Source organism: Salvelinus namaycush, chromosome 26, assembly GCF_016432855.1.
Source record: "Salvelinus namaycush isolate Seneca chromosome 26, SaNama_1.0, whole genome shotgun sequence".
NCBI lineage: Eukaryota > Metazoa > Chordata > Actinopteri > Salmoniformes > Salmonidae > Salvelinus > Salvelinus namaycush.
Genome location: NC_052332.1, coordinates 5091215 through 5105370, shown reverse-complemented (window position 1 = coordinate 5105370; position 14156 = coordinate 5091215). Strand labels below are relative to the sequence as shown.

Here is a 14156-nt window from a genome sequence, read left to right as displayed (position 1 = left end):
GCTAACGTTTAAGTTCCTTGCTCAAAACATATGAAAGCTGGTGGTTCAATATTCCCAGGTCTTTAATATTCCCAGTTAAGAAGTTTTAGGTTGTAATTATTATAGGAATTATGACGCGTCGACTATTTCTCACTATACCATTTGTATTTCATATACCTTTGACTATTGGATGTTCTAATAGGCACTTTAGTATTGCCAGCCTAATCTCAGGAGTTGACAGGCTTGAAGTCATAAACAGCGCTGTGAAGCAAGCATTGCTAAGAGCTGCTGGCAAACGCAGTAAAGTTTTAATGAATGCTTACGAGCCTGCTGCTGCCTACCACCGCTCAGTCAGACTGCTCTATTAAATATCAAATCATAGACTTAATTATAATAAACACAGAAATACGAGTCTTTGGTCATTAATATGGTCAAATCTGGAAATCTATAATTTCGAAAACAAAACATTTATTCTTTCAGTGAAATACGGAACCATTACGTATTTTATCGAACGGGTGGCATCCAACAGCGAGCTCTGTTCCTTTTCATTTCTAAAGACAAAGGAATTGTCCGGTTGAAACATTATTGAAGATTTATGATAAAAACATCCTAAAGATTGATTCTATACATTGTTTGACATGTTTCTACGAACTGTAATAGAACTTTTTTGACTTTTCGTCTTGACTTCGTGCTCGCGCGTTGTGCATTTGGATTACTGTACTAAATGCGCGAATGAATAGGAGGTATTTGGACATAAATTATGGACTTCATCGAACATTTATTGTGGAACTGGGATTCCTGGGAGTGCATTCCGATGAAGATTAAAAAGGTAAGTGAATATTTATAATGCTATTTCTGACTTTTGTTGACTCCACAACATGGCGGGTATCTGTATGGCTTGTTTTGGTGCCTGAGCGCTGTACTCAGATTATTGCATGGTGTGCTTTTGCCATAAAGCTTTTGTGAAATCTGATACAGCGGTTGCATTAAGGAGAAGTATATCTTTAATTCCATGCATAACACTTGTATTTCATCAACATTTATGATGAGTATTCCTGTAAATTGATGTGGCTCTCTGCAAAATCACCGGATGTTTTGGAGGCATAACATTACTGAACATAACGCGCCAATGGAAACTGAGATTTTTGGATATAAATATGAACTTTATCGAACAAAACATACATGTATTGTGTAACATGAAGTCCTATGAGTGCCATCTGATGAAGATCATCAAAAGGTTAGTGATTCATTTTATCTCTATTTCTGCTTTTTGTGACTCCTCTCTTTGGCTGGAAAAATGGCTGTGTTTTTCTGTGACAAGGCGCTGACCTAACATAATCGCATGGTGTGCTTTTGCCATAAAGCCTTTTTGAAATCTGATACAGCGGTTGCATTAAGGAGAAGTATATATCGTTAATCGTATGTTAAACACTTGTATCTTAGATCAATGTTTATGATGAGTATTTCTGTAATTTGATGTGGCTCTCTGCACTTTCCCCGAATGTTTGTTTGAGACAATGCATTTCTGAACATAACGTGCCAATTTCAAATTAGGTTTTTGGATATAAATATGAACTTTATCGAACAAAACACACATTTATTGTCTAACATGGAGTCCTGGGAGTGCCATCTGATGAAGATCATCAAAGGTTAGTGAATAATTTAATCGCTATTTCAGACTTTTGTGAGCCCTCTCCTTGGCTGGAAAATGGCTGTATGGTTTTCTGCGACTAGGCGCTGACCTAACATAATCGCATGGTGTGCTTTCGCAGTAAAGCCTTTTTGAAATCGGACACTGTGGTTGGATTTACAATAAGTTTATCTTTAAAATGGTGTATAAAACTTGTATGTTTGAGGAATTTCAATTATGGGATTTCTGTTGTTTGGAATTTGGCGCCCTGCAATTTCACTGGCTGTTGTCGAGGTGGGACGCTACCGTCTCACTTGTACCAGAGAGGTGAAACAGCTTGGAAAATTCCAGAAAATGATGTCATGGCTTTAGAAGCTTCTGATAGGCTAATTGACATCATTTGAGTCAATTGGAGGTGTACCTAACTGACATAATTTGAGTCAATTGGAGGTGTACCTGTGGATGTATTTCAAGGCCTACCTTCAAACTCAGTGCCTCTTTGCTTGACATTATGGGAAAATCAAAAGAAATCAGCCAAGACCTCAGAAAAAAAATTGTAGACCTCCACCAGTATGGTTCATCCTTGGGAGCAATTCCCAATAGTACGCAAGTATAAACACCATGGGACCACGCAGCCGTCATACCGCTCAGGAAGGAGACGCGTTCTGTCTCCTAGAGATTAATGTACTTTCGTGCAAAAAGTGCAAATCAATCCCAGAACAACAGCAAAGGACCTTGTGAAGATGCTGGAGGAAACAGGTAAAAAAGTATCTATATCCACAGTAAAACGAGTCCTATATTGACATAACCTGAAAGGCCCTCAGCAAGGAAGAAGCCACTGCTCCAAAATGCCATAAAAAAAGCCAGACTACGGTTTGCAACTGCACATGGGGACAAAGATCGTACTTTTTGGAAAAATGTCCTCTGTTCTGATGAAACAAAAATAGAACTGTTTGGCCATAATGACCATCATTATGTTTGGAGGAAAAAGGGGGAGGCTTGCAAGCTGAAGAACACCATCCAAACCGTGAAGCACGGGGGTGGCAGCATCATGTTGTGGGGGTGCTTTGCTGCAGAAGGGACTGGTGCACTTCACAAAATAGATGGCTTCAGGAGGTAGGAAAATTATGTGGATTTATTAAAGCAACATCTCAAGACATCAGTCAGGAAGTTAAAGCTTGGTCGCAAATGGGTCTTCCAAATGGACAATGACCCCAAGCATACTTCCAAAGTTGTGGCAAAATGGCTTAAGGACAACAAAGTCAAGGTATTGGAGTGGCCATCACAAAGCCCTGACCTCAATCCAATAGAAAATGTGTAGGCAAAACTTAAAAAGCTTGTGCGAGCAAGGAGGCCTACAAACCTGACTCAGTTACACCAGCTCTGTCAGGAGGAATGGGCCAAAATTCACCCAACTTATTGTGGGAAGCTTGTGGAAGGCTACCTGAAGCGTTTGACCCAGGTTAAACAATTTAAAGGCAATGCTACCTAATGCTAATTGAGTGTATGTAAACTTCTGACCCACTGGGAATGTGATGAAAGAAATAAAAGCTGAAATAAATAATTATCTCTACTATTATTCTGACATTTCACATTCTTAAAATAAAGTGGTGATCCTAACTGACCTAAGACAGTGCATTTTTACTAAATAAACAGAGTTTAAATGTATTTGGCTAAGGTGTATGTAAACTTCCGACTTCAACTGTATGTGAAGGGGCATCAAGTTATAGCAGCAATCTACCTCACCAAGCAAAGTGAGAAGAATAAGAGCACCACATTGAAGCTGCCCAGCAACACCCGTTGGGGTGGTGTTGTCATCATGTTTGACAGTCTCCTGGAGGGGAAGGAGTCTCTCCAAGAAATGGCCATTTCACAGTCTGCCAATATGGACAGCCCCATCAAGAGGAACCTCCTGGATGATGTATTTTGGGAGAGTGGTAAGCAGCCTGAAATTCCTGAAACCTATAGCAGTAGCCATTGCACGGATTGAGGGAGACAATGCCATCCTGTCTGATGTTCAGATTCTGCTTGCAGATGTAAGAGAAGAAATACATACTGCCCTGCCCACTTCACTGTCACTCCAAGCAGAGGAAACTGCATTTCTGAAATACATCAAAAAGCGTGAAGACTTCGGCCTGAAGCAGATACATGCCGCAGCGTATACGTTGGACCCCAAGTATGCTGGCAAGAGCATCCTGTTTGGTGCAGAGATCAACAAGGCCTATGGTTTCATCACTACAGTGTCTCGCCACCTTGGCCTGGATGAGGGCAAGGTTCTTTGTCGTCTGGCGAAGTACACTTCCAAGCAAGGGCTTTGGGATGGAGATGCAATATGGCAGTCGTGCCAACATATCTCATCAGCCACCTGGTGGAAGGGACTTTGTGGATCTGAGGCTCTATCCCCTGTTGCCTCCGTCATCCTCCAAATCCCACCAACATCAGCTGCCTCAGAGCGCAACTGGTCCTTGTTTGGGAACACACACACCAGAGCATGCAACAGGCTGACCAATACAAGGGTCGAAAAATTGGTCGCCATCCGGGGCGAATTATACGCTTTTTGAACCTGACAACGAGCCATCCTCAACAAGGTTGGAAAGTGACAGTGAAGATGAGGCCTCAGAGTTTGATGTTCAAGAGGTGGACATTGAGGAGGTCCAGGGAGAAGAAATGGAACCCTGAGAGGAAGACAACCAAAGCTTTAGTTTCTAGACTATCATTTTACAGATGAATGTTGAAAACGTTTTTGGGAGATGCGATGGATCATTGGGGATCATTCAATATTCCCTTTCTTTTGTTGTTCAGTGAAACCAACCCATGTGAAGTCAACTCATTTAATTAAAGTTCAATTCGTAACTAAACAATTTTTTTTATTTCTATTGGAAGGATTTAATCATTTGCAATTATGTCTACTTATGATAAGTAGAAAGGTTTAGGTTTCTGTCTCCATATGATATGGTAAATATATCCAATGCAAAACATATCTACATTTAAAAGGTATTAATATTAATTTGCATAATATTTCCATTAATTCCCACAGAAGGATTCCACCTCTGAATATTCCCCAAAATGGGCAACCCTACGTGAGAGCTCCAACTGTTCTGGACAACTGTGTGATAACACTCTCCGTAGAGAGTGTTATCGCGACCTTGGGCCAGACAGATTAACAGGACGAGTATTCTGAGCATGCACTGACCAACTGGCAAGTGTCTTCACTGACATTTTCAACCACTCTCTGACCAAGTCTGTAATACCTACATGTTTCAAGCAGACCACCATAGTCCCTGTGCCCAAGAACACCTAGGTAACCTGTCTAGATGACAGACTTGTAGCACTCTATAGCCATGAAACACCTTGAAAGACTGGTCATGGCTCACATCAACACCATCATCCCATACACCCTGGACCCACTAATTCACATACTGCCGCAACAGATCCAGGGAGAATGCAATCTCTATTGCGCTCCACACTGCCCTTTCCCACTAGGACAAAAGGAACACCTACGTGAGAATGCTATTCATTGACTACACCTCAGCATTCAAACCATAGTTCTCTCCAAGTTCATCAAGCTAAGGACGCTGGGACTGAACATCTCCCTCTGCAACTGGATTCTGGACTTCCTGACAGGATGACCCCAGGTGGTGAGGGTAGGAAACAACACATCTGCCACGCTGACCCTCAAAACGTGGGCCCCTCAGGGGTGCGTGTTCAATCCCCTCCTGTACTCCCTGTTCACCCATGACTGCATGGCCAAGCACGACTCCAACACCATCATTAAGTTTGCCGACGACACAACAGTTAGTAGGCCTGATCACCTACCACTGCATAATAATAAAAAATCCCTATGAAATCTGTCAGTTTTAGCTAGAAATATGTTTTTTTTTGCATTGGATGCGTTTCAATCCACCGCATCCGCCTATGTCGCATTTCCATATCTGCGGTGAAAGAACTAGAGCGGTCTTTGTCAGTTTGGCCTCCAAACTATTACGACCCCTCTATGGAAAGACGAGACTCCCGTGAACACGGTAGTGTTCTCCATTTTGCTCTACAACCCCCACAAGCATCTTGGAACTCGTCTGAAGTTGGTACAGCAGATCTGCCAACTTCTGTCTGTGGCATCCGAACAGTTAGGGCTACACACTAATGAGACTCTCACGAACATGCTTTGCTCACAAGACTTGTCTTAAGGTCCCCGAGTACAGGTCAAAAAAATAAATGGAACTACTGTATATATGGAGACTGTTTAGTGCCAAAAAATAAGGGGTTAAGGGAACTATACAGTCACCTCTCATGGCAGACCTTGTGGATCTGCTGCCATTTGTTTGGGTTTTCTGTTCAACAAAAATACTGAGTGGAGGGGGAGCCAGGCCATTTAGGATCTTGAATACAAGACATGCGTCGGTGTATTGCACAGATTTTACCAACTCAGGAGCTCATGCTTTCTGAGGATGTAACAGTGATGATGGCTATTGGGCTTCCTATCAAGCACTTTGAGAGCCTGTTTGTAGACAGACTGAATAGGTTTTAATGTTGTACAGCAAGCTTGGGCCCAACTAGTCAAGCAGTATGTTAAGTGGGGGAGTATCATAGATTTGAAGTACAGTTTTGCTACCTCTGTAGTCAAACAATTTCTTATAAATCGGAAATTAGCTAGGTTGAATTTGGTTATTTGAATTACCTTATTCACATGTTTTTTAAAGAGAGGTTGGAATCAAGTATGATGCCAAGGTACTTAAAATCAGATACCACCTGGAGCTTCTCTCCTGACACATAGACATCTGACTCAGTAGCATCTGTTGCCCTCTTTGTGAAGAACATGCAAATAGTTTTTTTCACATTGAGATGCAAACACGAGTCACTGAGCCACTTTGTAACCTGGACCATTACAGTAGTGAGTTCTTGTGCAGCTTGTTGTTTGCTCTTTGCATGCACATATATCACTGCATCATCTGCATACATTTGAACCTCAGACCCAGTACAGACAGAAGGCAGATCATTAATGTACAGGCTGAACAGGAGGGGCCCCAGTATTGACCCTTGGGGCACGCCCACATCATAGCTAAGAGTGGGCGACAGCTCATTGCTCACTCGGACACACTGAGTTCTGCCTTCAAGGTATGATTTCATCCATCTCAAGGCATCGGGGGGAAAAGTTGAACTTGGACAATTTTGCAATGAGAATCTCATGGTTAACAGTATCAAAAGCCTTCCTTAGGTCCAGAAACACAGCCCCAACAACACCCCCTTTGTCCATCTTGGACTTCACATTTTCCAGAAGAAAGCAGTTGGCCCGTTTCTGTGGAGTGTTTCGTTCTGAAGCCAAACTGCATGGAGTGTAATGTGAAGGGGCTGTTGTTGAGGTGGGCAATCAGTTGTTCTGCTACACACTTTTCAACAACCTTTGACACCACAGGTAGTATACTACTGGGCCTGTAGTTACTCACGTCAGCAGGGTCACCTGATTTAAAGATGGCCGTTATTATGGCCGACTTCCATATCCTTGGAAACACCCCGAGACCAATAGATGTGTTGGTGATCTTAGTAATGGGGCCAATGAGTGACTCTTTGTAGTTTTTAGGAAAGGTAGAGTCCAGCCCAAACACATCTTTGGCTTTAGGGTTCTTTAGTGAGCTAATCACCTTGTTCACCTTTGACTCAGAAACCTCCCTTATGATGAAGACAGGTTGAGCGTCATTCACCAGCACTGAGCCCAAGAAACCAGTGGAGGGGTTCTGTGTCAGTACCCTGACAGAGTCAATAAAGTAGGAATTGAAGACTATTGCTATTTCGACTTCATCCTGTGTTAGATTGTTATTCACCATGATTTCTAGTCTTTTTGCAGTGTTACTATGGTCTTTGTTTTAAGTGCATAATTTGCATAATATTGCATATTCTACTTTTATTCTAATCACCTGTGTTCTACATCAGCCCTGAATATGTCATACTAATATGACCACCCTATCTTTAGATATTGGACAAAAAAGGTTTCCAAACGGGTGATTTTGTGCCTTATTGAAAAAAGGATTATTATTTACCCGTCTGTGACCATTTTGACCTTTTCCAATCACATGAAAATAAGAATCTGAGCAATGGTAAGTCCTATCCTCATGAAATAAAGTGGTCTGTTTTTCTGCGAAGCTGCTATACAACATTAAATACATGGAATAAGTATAACACCAGAACCAATGTTTAATTTTGACCCTAATACCCAACGATTAACATTTTACCCATTGGTCAAAAGATGGGTTTTTGATTGGATACCGTGCCATCATTTTAATCAACTGTCTCGTTGGGTTAAAAGTGGTCTGTGTGTTAAATGTGTGCCTACTGACTAGAGACAGAAACTTAGAATAGCTATTATGGGGCAGTTGCTTTCAGTTTCTTATTATACAGTAGTGAAACTAGCTACTAGAATGGGCAGCAATTGTATTTTTGTGGGTTTTGAAAAGACATCTGCCACACTTTTTGCTAGATAGCTGAGTTAACTTGCTTGCTATCAGGAGAGGAGAGTATTAGCAAAGATTTTTTTATAACTAACCCAAGATGGACCATAGCCTGTCATTTCCACTTGGAGCAAATTGATTGAACAAGCAAGGAGGTTGGCAGAATCCTATTGGCGCGTTCTAGCATGTATTTGCATATTTCCATAAGAGAACGCCTACTCTGAAGTAAAACTTTATTTATTTAACTAGGCAAGTCAGTTAAGAACAAATTCTTATTTACAATGACGGCCTACCCTGGCCAAACCCTAATCATGGCCAGTTGTGATACGGCCTGGAATCGAACTAGGGTCTGAGATGCAGTGCCTTAGACCGCTGCACCACTTGAGAGCCCAATGTGCGAATGTTCAATAACAAAAATTTTCCTTGCACTCCTAAACAACTAATTTTTTTAAAACTTCGGCAAAGGGTAAGCTCTACCAAACTTAGTCCACTTTGTAACAGATTTTAGTTTCGGGAACAGAGATCAAATGCTTCATCAATGAGAAAATGTGCAGAATGTCTGCCAAAATCCATCTTCTACCACTGCTGGCCACTGGGCTTCCTCTCAGCACCATATTTGGTGGTGAGTGGAAATGCCAACCAGATGCACCAGATTTATACATCCAGTCTAACATCTGGCTCACTGTTCTGTGGTATTAGGTAGCATACATAAGATGTGTATTCCTTTTGAAAGAACCTAGCTAGGGTCGGGACTCGGAAGAACGGGAGTATCCCATTTGTAATGTTTACTGTACGAAATGCTAATGTTTTGCTAAACGCTAGCATCAGCAGCCCAAAGACCAGCAGATTGTGATATTGAGTCGTTTCATCTTACCGTCCAAACGCATTGTATGCCGCAGGCAATACACACCTATCCCGTAGATCAGATCATACTTAAAACGTTCTCCATTGAGGCTGCAAATTATAGATTTCCTCCTGAATGACGGGCGCAACATCAGGAAGTAGTATTAGCCACTCTGGCATGGTGGTGGAAAATGGTGTTTCATAAATGAAGTATGCATATTTTCCCCACCATTAAATTCTGTATAGTTAAGGGGAAAGTTAAGGAGACGCCTTCGCTGCCTGTATGGAGAATGTTTTATGTATAAACCGGTCCACGGTGATAGGAGTGTATTGCCAGCTGCATACAATGCGTTTGGACAGTAAGATGAAACGACTCAATATCGGCATCTGCCGGCCTCTGGGTTTCAGATTCAGTTGTAAATATGTAGCTAAGTGTTACACATGCCCCCACATGACACAGCATGAAAAACTACGAGAGCGAAGGTGGTCAGTCATTCGCTCAATTTAACAGACTACTATAACTTTTGCTAGTATAACAAGCATCACTTAGCAAATGTTAGCTACATGACAAGCAGTCTTCCTATTTACGTCGCTGTCAGTTAACCAGCTTTGCTAGTTACGTAGCTGGTTAAATCTGGTAGACAGATGCAGAGATGGCAAGCTGGTATTTTTGACATAGCCAGTATAACTGAAATTATCTATGCGTTTAGCTAACCGGCACTGACACGTGGGCATGGCATAATCTATGTGGAAACGTATCATTTGCATGTATAGTACTTCTATATGTTCAAATATTGCTACGTCCATAGAACACATACCGATATTAGTTCGTTAACAACAGAAAGTTAGTCAGCATTATCTAGTCAATTTACCTAGGTTTTAGCTAACAGAGCAAACGTTCTTTCTTGGTAACTGGGTCCTTCAGGAAAGCAAATTAGATAGCGATGGCAACTTACTCTCCTCCTGAAGCCATGGTGTTCCGCTTGGTATGTTCAACGAATAAATGATGGTTTCTTTATAGTTTGTAACCTCTTATGTGTATTTTCCTCTCCAGTGAGTGCAACGCCGACAGTTTGATTTGATCGGTGACTGATGTAGTAAACAGACAGCGCAGCGGATTCTCGATTCAATAGAGCCAATCAGAATAAAACGTTTCTTTGTCATTTTCTACCTAGTAACAATACCCCATAGGCCATATGTCTTAATGTTTTTTTTCTCCATGACAAAACGTTTCATTCTATGTACTATTACCGCCGAATTAACGAAAGGGATAACATTAATTAGAACTGTCTTTGTTATTATTTTACAATTCATAGTCCTTTGTTGTTAAAAAGAGCTGTAGAAATGCTGAGAAAAAGCACTGTTGTCACTAATGATATGACCGTGTAGGCAAGTCTATGGTTATCACCCCTAGAAACTAGGTCACCCAGTCATAAGATTGGTCCCTGAATGTCAGACATCTGCGGCAGGGACAGCAAGATGGTTCAGAATCCTGACGAGACTTCATAGTTTGTTGATCATGCTTTATGATTGTGAAGCATAACTGAGGCATAGACTCTTACTAAAACAATATTATATGGCTATCCATCATTGATGTCAGTGAGATAATCTGCATTTTGCAGTCAGTAAAAAGTGACCACTAGTCTTTTTTGGTCAGCTCATTTGAATAAGCTTTTACTGGATGGTCTTGGTATGTGGCTCTCCATAACCTTCCTAAGTTGAATGCACTGATTGTAAGCAACTTTGCATACAGTAAGTGTGTCTGCTAAATGGCCAAAATGTAAATGTTAAATACTTTAAGAAGGGTGAGGGGGGAGGCAGTAGAAAAGAAAGTCCATGGGTCCTGGAGTAGAAAGTTTTTATTCTCTTTTAGGAGATATCAAGTGCCACTTTATTTTCTGAATGGCGTAGAAAGTTTAACCTGCACACTGTGCAAACATTGACAAAACAGTTCAAAATATAAAACACTACTCAAAGCTTGCCAGGAAGGTCAAGACAATCTGCTTCAACTGGGCATCTGTGGTTTCTGAGATTTTGCCATCGGCTCTGCAAGGGGAAGCCAAATGGGTTAACATTATGTTCACGAACATGGTACGATAACTTACAAAAGGAGTCCAATAATGTCAGAACATCAAGCTTAAGCTGGCTAAAACATGGTAGTTGATTTGGTTGACCTAATTTGTGACAAGAGGTCCTGGTGCTGGCTGAGAACGTGTTGAAGGAAATCCTTCTCGATCTTCGATCTTGGTTAGGTCCATTTTGTCCAAGTGTCCCCTCACACCGGCATAGATGACTGTAACCTGCTCCTCAATGGCCATGGGGCCTGCAGGACAAAATGCATGTAGTCAGTCACACAGGCAAGGAAGAAGGAACAGCAGTGGCTAGAGAAAACTTTACTGAAGACGACCCTCTGGAAAATCTCAATTCAGTCTCATCCACTCATGCAATTTATTTGACAGGGACAGTGCACACAATCATAATTTCAGTTGATTAAAATCATACAAATGTGACCAAAACAACACATCCTAGGAGATACTCACAGTACTACCCCTGCTTGAGGAGCTCTGGAAGGAAAACACCATGGTTCAGCAGCTGCTGGGTGGCAGCGTCCGAGTCCGAATCAAACGGGGTGAAGGACGCCACCTCACTGTACCGGTCCAGCTCCATGGTACCACCCACCTGACCAGGGAGGAAATGGGGTCAGTGACAAGTGGGACACTAATTCCCTTGTAAGGGTTTCTAATGCAGGGGCCCAATGCCAATTTATAAATACTGGGGAAAGAAATTAGAGGCCCACCTACTTCATGGCTTTGGTCTGGGTTCAGTGTTATAATTGGGTAAACACCTGATCAATCAGTCCTAAGATAACAAAAAGTGACATTACCGAAAATGACCACAGGAATGAATGTGAGGCCTCCCAAGTGGTGCAGTGGTCTAAGGCACTGCATTGCAGTGCTAAGCTGTGCCGCTAGAGATCCTGGTTAGAGGCAGCCGGCCGCGACCGGGAGACCCGTGGGGCGGCGCACAATTGGCCCAGCATCGTCCGGGTTAGGGGAGGGTTTGGCCGACAGGGATGTTCTTGTCCAATCGCGCACTAGCGACTCCTGTGGCGGGCCGGGCACAATGCACACTGACATGGTCGCCAGGTGTACGGCGTTTCCTCCGACACATTGGTGGGGCTGGCTTCCGGGTTAAGCGGGCATTGTGTCAAGAAGCAGTGCTGCTTGGCTGGGTTGCATTTCGGAGGATGCACTTTTCTCGACCTTCGGCTCTCCCGAATCCATACGGGAGTTGCAGCGATGGGACAAGACTGTATAACTACCAATTGGATACCACAAAATTGGGGGGGAAAATAAAATAAAAAAGGAATGAATGCAAGGATAGGTATGAGGAAGGTCCATTAAAACCAGATAACTCAACTTTTATTTTCAGCTTCTGATTAATTATGGTAAACATTTTTGAGAACACATGATACTTACCTGTCCGTCTGTGACGGAGATGATGTTGGTTGGAATGTAGGCAGACACATCACCAGCCATCACCTGCCCTGTATGGAATGCAGGTAAATTATGGGGCACAGGTCAGGCCATTATCGCTGAGCAGGGGAGAGAAATTGGTGTGACCAAATCATGTGCTGGTGCCATCCAATTAAATATTTGGTAGCACCAGTGCCCCTAGTGGAAAAAGTTAGTCTAGAACCCTGCAGTGAGTAGTAGACCTTTACCAGTACAGAGTGGCCTAGGAATGAAATGTGCTTAATTAAGGTTGGCTTTTTAGCTCTCATTGCCATGGTTATCAACTGTACTGCAGAAATGGAACGTAAATAACCGACAATAGGTGTTGTGGTGAGATTTTACAGCAAAAGAGTAACATGGTGCGTTGAATAGTAGTGTCCCGTCCACCCAGGCCGTCAGATAGGGTCAAGACGTGGAATGTTTTTCCCCCATTTTTTAAAATGAGTGTAGGGTTAGTTGGCAGGGTACATTTCATCCTTTTTGTATCACAACGTGTAATGGATTTACACAGTCTAGTTGGTGGCGGTAAAGCACCTTTTGGTTTCCAAACACCATTTAAAAATCCAGATGCTTCAGATTTATACATCAGGTGAAACAACTAGCTCTTTGTTCTATCTGTGATAGCACTCTCCGCAGGTCCGGTATTTTTTTACCTATGGGTGCACCACACAAACATTTTGCTTGGCAAATAAGAGTGAAAATGGTCTTCCATAAAGTTGTGGGCGTTCCTTGAAGAGGTGTGCGATTTCGTTTTCAGGATAGCTTTCATTTTCCCCGAACCCTTGGTGTACTTAGTGCAAAAGACGGTTGCTTTGTTTTTCTTCTTTGGTTGAGTTTTTAGTAATTCCTCTCTTGGTTTTTGAGATATTCTCATCATTGCAGCATCAAGAGTTTTGTCCTTGTAGCCTCTCATTTTCAATTTATCTGTAATTTTTTGCTGTCAAAATCTGTCTAGTGGCCACAGATTTGTTTAATCCTGCATAACTGGCTATATGGTAGACCATTCTTGAAGGGAAGAAGATGCATATTATCCGCACATAGCAAGGTGTTGCGGTCTGTGGGCTTTGTGTATAAGTCTGTGTGTAATGCATCATTTTCTTTGATGATCCATAAGTCCAGGTAGTTTATTTCTCTCTCATCAGTCTGCATGTTGAATTTGAGGTATTCAAGAGCTCTCGTTTAGTAGTTTGGAATTAATTTAGTTCCTGCTGACTTCCCTCCGAGAGCACAAAGACATCATCTATTTGTCTCTTCCATAGGAGGATTTTAGAAAGTAGGGGGTGTGTCTCTGTTTTGTACAGGAGTGCTTCTTCAAATTGTCCCACATACAGGTTTGCATAGTTGGAGGAAAAGGGGGAGCCCATGGCTACACCCCAAATTTTGAAGGAAAAAGTCTACGAAGTAGTTATTGGATAATACCAGTTCAGTAAGTTGTAAGATGCATTAATTGGATGGAGCAAGGGTAAAGTCTCTCTGCTGAAGGAAGTGTTGCAGCGCCTGCAAGCCTCCAGTGTGTGGGATGTTAGTGTACAAGCTCTCCACATCAAAAGTGGCCAGCAGGGTGCCCTCTGGTATCCTTCCTAAGCCCTCATTCAATGAGATCATGTGACTAGTGTCTTTGACATAAAATGGGAGATTCTCAACCATCGGATTAATGTGGTAATCCAGAAATTTAGAAATGTTGGATGTCACAGAGTAGATTGCTGCTACAATTGGTCTACCTGGAGGAGGAGACACTTGTTTGTGTAA

The 14156-nt window shown here is 42.2% G+C and overlaps 1 pseudogene; it reads right to left on the bottom strand.

The window, feature by feature from the left end:
- Positions 1 to 10859: 10859 nt before the first annotated feature.
- LOC120021848 lies at positions 10860 to 12431 on the bottom strand (annotated as a pseudogene).
- Between the last annotated feature and the right edge of the window lie 1725 nt (positions 12432 to 14156).